This window comes from Danio rerio, chromosome 14 (assembly GCF_052040795.2).
Source record: "Danio rerio strain M-AB ecotype USA chromosome 14, GRCz13ab, whole genome shotgun sequence".
NCBI classification, from domain to species: domain Eukaryota; kingdom Metazoa; phylum Chordata; class Actinopteri; order Cypriniformes; family Danionidae; genus Danio; species Danio rerio.
In genome coordinates, this window is record NC_141034.1 from 24,890,001 (window position 1) to 24,902,800 (window position 12,800).

The following is a 12,800-nucleotide window of genomic DNA, read 5'->3' on the forward strand; positions in this document are numbered from 1 at the left end:
CGAACCCTGTCGTCGCGGTCAACTCCACTCCACATCTCAAGTCCATCAGCATACATGTCAAGCTACTGAGCAAACTGGTAACACCGGAAAAGCCGTCCACACGGAGGTAAGCAGTCATCATCGGTAGTGCAAAAAGTAAAAGAAGCTAAATATATGGATAAAAATGATTGCCATTTACTAAAATACTCACTTGTAAAATTAGGCCTGTTATTTATTGATGATTTTTTAATTAAAAGTCAGTGGTGTCGCACCATAGTGCATTGCTACTTGACTATGTAAGTGGAAAAACTGAATGCTTCACTAGCAAGAAAACAGTTAAACAGACCATCTGCAGCGAGGATTGAAGAAGATTTTATTCTCTCTGTGTGAAGTATTTTCTAAGTGTAAAGCAGTTAATTTTCTCTTCTCAAAATGTATGCAGCAAACATGCCAGCGTGTGTTAAAAATACAGTGATGTGTCTGTGTAAGATGAGTATGCCTGCACAGGAGCAACACTAGGAGAAGGATGAGTGACTGATTGTGTAGAATAACTGAATATGTAAAGCACTGATTATACATGTTAAATACTTGTATGAAGCTATATGTGTTAGAAGTTAGAATGAGTAACATATTATCAAATTATTATCCTATCATGACAATGTACATGTATGTAAACACTTAGTTCCTTTGCATAAGTTGCATCTATACTTTGCTGACATAGACCTGTAACATCTCTGTTGACATGAGCAAGTGGGCTGAGAGCCAAGAATAGCAGGATCCCTTAGACTAAAAACCTATTCAAAAATGGTCAAGAGTTAAAAAGAGACACCTAAGGGTGTGTCAATTAACCTGTATAAAGATTTTGGAAACACACAGAAACTTTAGAAGGAGCAGGAGAGACTTTGGAAAGAAGGAACCAGAGATAGGTAGTGTCCAGGAGAGACTTCAGAATGCTATGTGCTCTGCTCTGCTCTTTCTTGGCTTTATTATGGAGAATAAAGTCTATTTTCTGATATTCAAAACCTCTGGTCTGATCATTTCTAATTGATGAGAAGTCGAATTTACGACAGGATTAAGTCTCGGATTGGTCTATTTCAGTTTCTCAAAACAGCAACGGTCCAACAATTCTCCTTAACACACATCCTTTATAGACCAGCACACCCATGAGTCCACAAAGTGGCGCAAATGGATTTGCTATTTAAACACTGTGTTGTAAAAGATGAAAATTGGGGTTGCGCTGGTCTAAAAACAGCAACAAATCGAGCAAAACATGTCTTGCGCCTAATTTTCCTGGGTGTCTATGGTCTTTATTGTATAAATAATTAAAATTAACTTTTTTTAAAGTTACAAACTTTATAATTTAGTGTGCCCAAATGGTTAAAAAATTGTTCAAAAATCCTATTCAGTTCTAGACCTTAAAAAGATATTGAAACGATTGTGGATGGCACATTGCAATATCAATGCTAAAACAATATATTGTGCAGCCCTAAATGTTGGAATTATTAACCAGGATCAACATTTAACTCAAATAGAGTGAACAATTTTACTCTATTTGAGTTAAACGTTGATCCTGGTTAATAATTCCAACATTTAGGGCTGCACAATATATTGTTTCAGCATTGATATTGCAATGTGCCATCCACAATCGTCACATTGCGAAGATACACAATGTTAAGTTTGAAATATAGTTGACCAAGAGCCACAAAATTTTATGGAATTTGATTGATATATGTAAAAATAAAACATTTTCAACTTCATTTATTATTAATTATTGTTTCACTTACCCCACTGGCAGATAATTTAGCTTGTAAAATGAATAAAAATTTGATTAAATTGTAAATTATTTAAATTCCTTCTTTATTGTTTTAAATTGTAAAAAGTTTTTGAAGTCTTAAATCTTAATTTTTACTGATTTCTGATGGTAAAAATTAAACAATATTTTTTTCTTGGTGTAATAATAATAATAATTATTATTATTATTATTATTATTATTTTAATATTTGGGCTAGAAACGAGACAAAGCAAAGTAAGAAAAACATTTTTGTTTTATTTTTTTGCATTGTGATTATTCATTTTTTGTACCAGAATACTGTTATTTTCCCTAGAAAAACACCAATTAGAAAAATTCAAACCTTGTGAAATGTATTCATGCTGCAATATTTAATCCCAGAAAAATAAAATATCGCAATATAAAAAACTTTTCTATTATTGTGCAGCCCTATTGGAAACGCAGATCAACCTACCAAGTCGCTATTGCAGATTCTGAGACTGCCTTATTAATGATGAAACAAAATATTTTTCCAGTCCTAAACCAGAAATCAGAGTTCAGAATTTCATCAAATTTGGCAAAGAAAAGTGACTCATAATACAGAAATAACATCAGATGGTTCTGGATCCAAATCTGATGCTCCTTTCACTTTCCATGACAGGAAAAATCATATAATGGATATTGTTACTTCATGAATGTGACTGGCGTTTAAATTCAGTGCGTCTGATTGATCTCTTATTAAGACACGTCCAACAACTAATATGCAAAATCACAACTGGCAAAGACTCTGAATATCATATTACATTCTGAAATAATTTCTTCTGGCCCGGCAAGAACAGCTATGAATCAGTGTCGATGTTTGTCAGGGGACAGTGCATGCCATTGTGGGGTATTTATTCGCTGGTAAGTGTCCCGCAGTGAATAGCATGTCCCGCCTCGGCTTTGTATCACTGTTCCAAATGCTCATCTGACGACAATGGAAGTGTTGGCTGTATTAAGCTGTCACTCACCGCATCCCTTGTTGAGACGCACAAGCAAGACTGACACAATTACATCCCGTCCTTCACCACTGAGAGCAACACAGTCAATATTTGGCTGGTGGAGAGCGCTTTTTTGATTTGCGATTACTATAATTCACATGCAGCAGGATCAAAGCAACTCAATGGGATGCTATCCACACAAAGACAGAGCATTTAACAACTCTCAGTTTGATGGCTCACGCAGTGAAATTTGTGAGCGGTGACGATATGTCTGCGTTCTGAAGCACATAATGGACTAAATGTGAGACTGATTAATGAATGACTGGTATCAGTTCAATCAAAACTCTTTGTACCAGTTTTTTCAATCAGCCTGGTGAACTCGCACCAGATTAGTTCGGAAAATAAAGCCCATTTTGTTTCTTCTGGGTGCTCCGGTTTCCCCCACAGTCCCACAGACATGTGCTATATAAACTAAATTGGCAGTAGTGTATGTGTGTGAATGAGTGTGTATGCGTGTTTCCCAGTACTGGGTTGCAGCTGGAAGGGCATCTGCTGTGTAAAACATATGTTGGATAAGTTGGCGTTTCCACCATTCCATCAAAAGCTGTTAAAATGGAAACAATAACATTTTAAGTTTGTTAATATATCATTTACTAGAAAAAACAAACAAACATTTAAAGAACTGTTCACTGAAAAGTTATTTGGAGATGCAAAAATAAAAACTTGTACGATAGTTCACCTCAAGAAAATGGATGTTAATTTACTCACCCTCAGGCAGTGTCAACTCATATGTAAGTTTGCATCCACACATACGTCATTGTGTAACAGCAAGTTTACACTCCAGACTGTTGTGAATAGGCTCCAGGCTGTTTGTCGAGGCTGTGGATTAAAGATAAAAATCATGTACATTATGTTCAGTTTTTTGTTGCACAGTAATCATCTAAATTCATAAGATTCAGTAATGAATTATCATCAGGAGCCACATGTATTCACTTTGTATTAGCTATACTGTATATGTTGTTGTTGTTGTTGTTGTTGTTGTTGTTGTTGTTGTTTTTTACACTAAAAGTTGTTGGCTTGAATTATACAAATCACTAGGACTTTTTTTTCTGTTGCAGTTTTGGGTATAAAAAAAAAGTATTACTCTTAATATTCTTATTAGTCACCCGCTCGCGTCCTTCTGAACACATATCATATATCATATAATTCTCTTGTACTTGCACTGCCTCCTGTTCTTTATTGTGTACAATATAGAATTCTTTTATTAACTTACAAAGCTCTTCACAACCTGGCACCCGATTACCTCTCTGATCTTCTTCACTGGTCCTCTCCTCGGCATTCAAAGAGATCTTCTGCAGCTGAACTGTTATCAGTTCCAAATTTTAATATGCAGTCATTTGGTATTATTATGATAATAATAATAATAATAATAATAATAATAATAATAATAATAATAATAATAATAATAATAATAATAATAATTTATTCTTTAAATTAATAATTCAATTTATTCTTTAAATTAATAATTCAATAATTTATTTATTATTAATTCTCAAGTCTAATTTGTGGGTTTCTATAAAATACTACAAGTTCACAACTAACATCAAACGATGTGTTCCCTAAACACCAAAAGAAAAAAAAACATTAATTAATATTGCCATTGCCTCATAATGGGTCATGGGACCTTGATCTCTACTCCATTCATTCATTTTCTTGTCGGTTTAGTCCCTTTATTAATCCGGGGTCGCCACAGCGGAATGAACCACCAACTTATCCAGCAAGTTTTTACGCAGCGGATGCCCTTCCAGCTGCAACCCATCTCTGGGAAACATCCACACACTCATTCACACACACACTCATACACTATGGACAATTTAGCCCACCCAATTCACCTGTAGCTTATGTCTTTGGACTGTGGGGGAAACCGGAGCACCCGGAGGAAACCCACGTGAAGGCAGGGAGAACATACAAACTCCACACAGAAACGCCAACTGAGCTGAGGTTCGAACCAGCGACCTTCTTGCTGTGAGGCGACAGCACTACCTACTGCGCCACTGCCTCGCCTTGATCTCTACTCCCAAGTTTTGAAAAATCTTTATTACTTTTAATATTAATAATTAATAATATTACTTTTAATTACATTTTTTTACTAGTTTCAAGCAATATCCCATGTCAATTCAATTCAAATTAAAAAAAAAAAACTATTTATCCCCTTGGGGTAATTCAAGTCATATGGAGCAGCACCAAAAGAAAATATTATTTACATACAAACACGATATACAGTACAAACAAATAAATTACAATACCAACCATAAATAAAAACAAGTACAGTATATGTTGATTAAAAATATCCAAAATGGGTACTGAAAATTGTTACAATTTGAATGTTACTTTTGTCATTTAGAAGCAAAATAGCTTTAGGAATAAAAGTGGCTCTCCTTCTCTGAGTTCTACGCCCAGTACAACGAAACCGTCGTCCAGAGGGAGCAACTCAAATTATGAATGGAGAATGTGTGAAAGGTCCTTAATAATCTTGCTTGCTAACCTAAAACACATTGATCACATTTGAATGGAAGAGATCTAAATGGCAATCCAATAATCCTAGAACACATTGTAACAACATTTTGTAGGCAGTTTCTATTCTGTATATAATAGAATGGAACCAACAAGAAATGGAAATTGTAACAACGCTCTCTATAAAAAAAATAATTAAAGCACAAAGGAATGTCTTGACAGAATCCAAAGGAACTAAGGGCCCTATCATACACCCGGCGCAATGTGGCGCAAGGCGCGGCGCAATAGTCTTTTGCTACTTTAAGCTTGGCTCAAGGGTCATTTTGAGGTGTTGCGCCACACTGTTTGAATAGCAAATGCATTTGCGCTCAAATGTGCACCCATAGGCGTTCTGGTCTAAAAAAGCCATCGTGTTTTGGCGCGTTGCTATTTTGAGAAACTGTAAATCATCATTGAATGGTTTTTATACCATAATTAATATGAATAACATAAAATTTTACTTTGTTTAACTTTTCAACATCAAAAAACTTTGGACTGGAGATTTAAGTCCCACAATGAAATTCAAATGTGTAAATAAATCTTAAACAGCTATAAACTACATGTGAAAAATTCACATATAATATAATATAATATAATATAATATAATATAATATAATATAATATAATATAATATAATATAATATAATATAATATAACAGTTCACAGATTGCTCAATGTAGTAAGTTTAAGATATAAACTCATCATAAATGCACTGCAATATCTGAAAACACTAAATTGAGCAAAAGTTAATGATAAAATTAATGATTTAATTTTACATTAGCTTTTTAAATGTATGTGTTAACATTTTCATTGGTATGGTCTACAAATGTTAGTAGCAGTAACAGACACAATATTATTCATAATGCAAAGCATATGCAGCTTTTTTAAATCATAAAAAGATGTTGTTCTTCTAAGGCAGCTTTACTAAGATAAATATAGTATGCCTTTAATTTGGTCCCCTTCCAAGTAATTTACCATTACATTTGATTACATTGATGCACTTTGCAGACCTTCTTTATGGTGCATTCACAGTATGAAGTGTGTTAACAGTATGTATGCTCCCTGGGAATCAAACCCACAACTTTGGCATTGTTAGCATGTGTTCAACTACTTATGAAACAGATTAATCACGACAAACATGAGAGGTTAACTGGAACACCATGACATTAACAAAGCCACAAAACTGACAAGGAAATGTACAGTTGATGTCAATTATATTTATCTGATCTGCTCATTGCATGGGTTTTATGTGTCTAAATGAGCTCATTTGCTATTAATTAATTGTCTGGGGAAGAAATTAAATGCTTATTTACTGACCAGGTTAAAAAATAACTACAGTGCAGTCTGGATTCACAGTTCAGGAAAATATGTACAGTACATCAAAGAATGTGCAAAAAAATCCCTCAAACAAATTACATTTATTATTATAATTAGTATTTCTATATTATTTATATTATCAAATACATTATAACTATTATTATTATTATTATTATTATTAAATAATGCATGTATGAATGTCATCTTAATGAATATGTTGCAAAATTAGTTTTAGGGATTCTTTAGGATTCAGGATTCCTTTAATGTGAAAACCTTAACCTCATTTTGGCACATTTTCTTTGTAAATGTTTTGCACATGAGGTATAGGTATAGACGAATTTTAAATGAAATATCAGTTTTACTTCACTCGTTTTTCTTTTCACATTTGAAGAGTTTAGATACAAAATCCTCTAAGTGCCATCAGAAATTTCAAATAAAAATGAACATTTTTCTTAGCCTCTTTTGTTTGTTGATTTATTTTTCTTTAAAAACCATTAACATGACTTATTCTTTGCCATAAAAGTGACATTTCTGATCCCTCACAAAGGAGCCTGATAAAAATGTTCATTAAAGAAGAACATTTTAGACGCCATTTAGAGGTTTTTGCATCTAAACTCTTCATTTGTTAATAATAAGAAAATATAGCTACTGTCATTTACAAAGTTAATTGAGCAACTCTTTTAATAATAATAAAATGCATTTGTATTAACTTAAGATAAAATACAACACAGCACTGGAAGTGTTTGACTATCAATTTATATCTGTTGAGCAAGAAAGACACCATATCTGGCTCAGCTTTGACTCTTTCAGAATTATTAGGAACTCAGTCGCATTTCCTTTGTGCTTGTGTATACTCTTTAAACCTGTCAACATGCCTTTTTTTGTATTTTACACGGTTTATGCATTTCACTGACGAGCACCTAAACAAAAAAGAACACTCTTTTTCAGTGTAAGAGAACTTCTCATGGTGCTCTCATTTTGACAGCATGTTGCATGTCAACCCTGCTTCAAATAAAGATGCTCACATATGCGCAGTAGCAAGATTATTTATCTTGTCAGGTGTCTGCACATTCTCTCTTATCCTATATTTAACATAGTGGGCCATATGAATTCTGTTTTTCACACATTTAAGCTTTTAGTAATTTAATCAATATACAGTAGCCTACTTTGTCGAATTTGATAAAGTCAAGCTATGTAGATAGATTAAATGCTGTGGTGTCTGGGTAATATAAAAATACACAACATTTAGATGTTGCTTTGCAACATTATACAGTAGTGAACAGATTGCATGTTTATTAAAAATTGAATGCTAATAAAATGCCATGACCACGGTAGCATAAGATTTTAATATTTATACCAGCATTTATTAATCATAGCTCAACATTTACTATTAAATCCAAGCTTGAGCTTGTTAACATTGGTTAATGCACTGTGAGTTAACAGTAAGAGCTGTATTTTCAACCATTTAAACCATTAACAAAGATGAATAAATACTGTGTCTGTAATAAACATTGTTTATAAGCCTATTGTCCATTATTTATTTATGTTAGTACATACTGTAGCTACTAATGGACCCTCATAGTAAAGTGTTACCATAATCTGGGCTATTATATATAACGCAATTTCATTCATTCATTCATTCATTCATTTTCTTTTCAATTTTGTCCTTTTATTAATCTGGGGTTGCCACAGCAGAATGAACCGCCAATTTATCCAGTATATGTTTTACGCAACGGATGCCCTTTCAGCCGCAACCCAACATTGGGAAACACACTTGCATTCACACACGTACACTAAAGCCAATTTAGTTTATTCAATTCACCAATAACGCATGTCTTTGGACTGTGAGGGAAACCGGAGCACCAGGAGGAAACCCACGCAAAGAAGGTGAGAGCGTATCACATAATTTAGATTAGTATAATCGAACTAATTTTGACCTATTCTTGTTTTCTTTTTTTTAATTAATTAATTTGATTTATTTTTGTATTTATTTATTTATTATTTTAAAAAATCAAGGTACAGAATGTATATTTTGGGTTCTTTTTGGTTTGTTTGTTTTTGTTTTTTGCTCAATTTGGTAACAAAACATGCAAAGAATTACAATGACTAGTTCAGCAAGTTATTTTTTTTACATTGACAATACTAGTCTTGGTTGTCAGGTTTAGGTGATTTGTTTTTAGCACTAACATTGTGGTCGCTGATTTTCAAATTAATAAAATAAATTTATGATCAACAGTTAAATATATAAGTTTCTGAGTATCACTTTTTAGTGCAACTTTAGAAGTTTCACTTTGATACTGCTGGGAAATGTGATATAATTTATTAATTTTTTTAAAGAAAAAAATTCACCACAGGCACAAATTTTTGTCAAAAATTAAAGGCATGTAAAACATGGTCAATGTAGTGTAAAAACCAATCCATTTAAAATCCAAACATTACGTTGAGTATCTCATTACAGCCCATCCTCAGTGCAACTATTTTGACTAGCTGGGCATCTATTAAATATGATATTCATTAATCAGCTCTTTAACCCAGCTTAGAAGGAACAAATATTAAATGTGCAGCAGAAACTTCAGTGAGAGCCGATGTCGGGCGACTGTTGTTCGGGGCGCTCATAGACAGGGGCTGTAATGGAAACAAATGAAGAGGTATAAGCATGGAGACAAATCCATATTTCTCTCCGTCTCGCTCCCTCTGGAACAGTGGCTCCCTTGATGTGTCTAATCAATCTTAGGCAAGCTGCCGACATCATCAGTGCCAATCCAGCCTGTGACAAAATTGCTGTGCCATTCATGATTAGCTGCATGTAAACTAGCACTCATGTAGGTCAGCGGCTCTTTCTATGCATTATGTGTATTCGTTCAACATTTTTAGTATTTTGTTCCTTTTAAGGCAGGACACTGTTGGAAAAAAACACTGTTTTCATGCACCTGTCAATGTTACGATTTTGGCTTTTCTCAGTCTGGTGGAAGAAAATACACTTAAGTGTTTCTTTTATCACACTTTGCCAATGTGTGCCTGCATGTTTCAATTGCAATACACATTTTTAAAAGCACAAAATGTTTGTTTTTCTTTCCTGCGCTGAGTGACAAATCACTTCAGGAGTATTTGCATACACTAAAATACACATTTGTATACATATCAGTATTCTGAAGGAACATGTTCAAACAAGAAATTGCAGAAATGTATATTTGCTTGGCCATTTTGCAGTATTTTTTTAACTATGGAGTGATAAAAGGAGATTGTAGATTTTTTTTTTTTTGTAAAAACCTTTTCTGTTTGTGTGCAGAAAATGTATACATATTAGAGCACATTTAATCAAATAATGACTTATTTGCATATTTAAAGGTGCAGTATTTAAGTTGGTTGAACCCAGTGGTTCACCTAGTATTGCATTCCTGGATCAAAACAAACGCAAGCGCAGGTTGCCAGTTGAGGACCGGGCTGATTTAAATCATGTTCTGTATAAAAGCAATGGTATGCGTTGAATATTTTCCTTCTATTACAAAGTATTGTTAACAACTTGGATAAAAACATATAGAGAAACATTTTTCGCATGTCAAGATGTAACGTTACATGTTATGTGTGCGTGCTGGCACTCACCAGCTGCTTCACGGGCACACGCGAAGCATCAACCTACTGGAAGCAGAGCTTGAAGGTAAACAATCAATGGCTTGTCATAAGCATCGTTTTGATAATTATTTACACAGTTGGCATTAAGAAGGAACATAGAAACGTTATCTGACTAACGTCTAGCAGCTAAATGTATCTGGAAAAATATTCAAAGGCTTTTTATCTCTATAAACCGCTCAGACGTGAATGAGTCTGAGTGTTCTGATTGGCTAAAGTAGACGTCTTATGTCAGTGTGTTCTAGACGTACACGCGCTCTTTCCGGCATCTTCCTTCTGCATTCACACAGCGCAGCAATATGACAAATTACCGGTTATGTTACAACTTCTCTTTCCGGAAAATAGCCAGAACAAATTTACCCGTATTTCAAAAAGGGCCTGTTCACACATGCAGACCTTTCCAGAAAGTTGCTGGTAATTTTCTGGAAAGGTCTGTATGTGTGACAGGGGCTAATGATTCATGTAAACATTGGGATGTGAAAATAAGGGATATTACTAAATTACTAAATCTGGTCATCTGGAGATGTTTTGTTGTAAATAAACAATTGAAACTGTCAATAATATGTTTTTGTTTATTATTATTATTATTATTATTATTATTCTTTACAAATGATATAATAGCACACATACATTAGAAAAAGCTGAAATAAATGAAAGTTTAGCCTATTAAATATAATAGCTTTTATAAATAAATTGAAACAAGTTATCAAATCTCGTTAACTTTTCTTCCTTGTATAATTTAAACATTCTTATTAAAGAGTAGTGAATGAATCTCTCATTTAGCATTTTCATTACACGCGTCTGTTTAGCACTTGGGAGCGTGTCTGATTACTATATGAACTGACTGTGTTAAGGATTGCATAGGAGGGACGAAGGCGCCTGTAATGGAAAGGAAGGGATTCTCGTCTTTTTTTATATTTATTTCAAATTGTTTTCATGCCTAAATAAAATGAAAGCACAGAACAGATTGCCCCCTGGTGGTTCGATGGTATGGGTTGCATATAGGGAGGTTTGGCTCTTTGATGTTTCTTGCCGCCCTACATGGAAAGATTAAGAATACAGGCAAAATACCTATAGGGGATGATAGCAGAATACGATTGTAAAGTACGGGAGAATCCCAGAAAACAATGAGAAGGGTGTTCCTGCACAACTTGAGTGGCTGCACTGAACTGCATTGTTAGTACCACATCTGTACGACCCTTTTTTTGTGACAACGTCACCTAACGGTGTGGATTATAGATGCTCTAATAAGATTGATGATGTGGATGGCAAGCAAAGTGTAAGAACCGGTTTTCTATTATGTTACGTTTTATTTTAAACTGTTAAAGCATGTGTTTATTTTGTACTCTTACTGTTTTAAATTGTGCAACTTTTATGCAGAAATGCCTGATTAGCCCGCAAAATTACCTAACTTTCAAGAGTCTGGGACAACTCTTTAGAATTTTTTTTCAGAGGAAGAGTATAATATAATAAGTATGAGGAGGTTTACACAGCTAAAGTGAAAGCTGATAATTATAAATTAATTTTCTAGAATTTGTTTTCTAGTTTTAATAAATTATACGACATTCTTAATTTGTGGCTATGGATTAATGTTGATTTAATGGCTTGTCGACTTAACGTGCACATTAATTGAACCAAGTTAAAAGCATATTGAAATGTTTCAGATTTCCCTATATTTTATTAGTGTGAAAACTTTCTCTACTCATTCTTTTATCACGTAAGCGCATTAAAAACTGTGCTGACTGCCTGTTTGCCCCACAATATGTGTTATTAGCCTGATTTTGTAGTGAAGAATGAGATGTTTTGCTGTTTTTATAGTAAGGCTTATTCTACAGGCTTTTACCATATGTCTCATTGTTTGTCACTGTATATAAATGTTTATAAGGTAGAACTATTTTACCTGGCCAATATGAAGTGATGGCCAATATAATTGGATTTGCTTAGGCTCATTCATTGTAGAAAAGAAAATAAACTAAAGGAATTTTCCATTGAGATTATCTCAATCTGTAAGGTAACAATAATGGCTGCATACTATGAATAAATTATTAAGCATTTACAAATAGTTAAATTATTAATTTATTGTTTGTTTATCATTAACTCTACATTAATAGACATTGATAAGCAGTGTATAAATACAGCTACAAATGCTAGCTCTATTCTTGAGTTACAGTAATAGCACATATGGTGAAGTGCAGCTTATCCGTCTTTTTTCCCACAGGTATACCAGACTGAATAAGGCACTGGCAAAATCTACTGTATATAAACTGCATGCTGGATGCAAATCATTTATGAACCTGTGTTTAATGATTTGCTGTTCAGTGGTGGTATATTAATCCATATTTAAATTATTTTTTTTTTCATAGGCCATCATACATGCCCTGGTGTTAAGGAATTTGTTTTTGGATGATGCTGAGCAGGTCATTACAGGTTAAAATAGGAATAAAATTTTGTACAATGCTCAGAGAATTTTTTTGTTACTGATATTTATGTTAAACCAACATTGTTCTCTGTTTCAGTGAAGTAGCAGAATTTAACAGACAGATAGTTTCTAATGGCACTATCACGTCTTTTTC

At 33.6% G+C, this 12,800-nt stretch overlaps 1 long non-coding RNA gene across 2 annotated transcripts in view; it reads left to right on the forward strand.

Annotated features, from left to right (window-relative positions):
• The window catches only part of LOC141377512 (uncharacterized), a 53,558-nt gene that overhangs the window by 6,394 nt on the left and 34,364 nt on the right, over nt 1-12,800 (forward strand). For both annotated transcript variants that reach the window (XR_015507473.1, XR_015507472.1), the window contains exon 2: nt 1-106. This exon is cut by the window's left edge and continues 18 nt beyond it. This is a non-coding gene — a long non-coding RNA (uncharacterized LOC141377512). The remainder of the gene's footprint in view (nt 107-12,800) is intronic.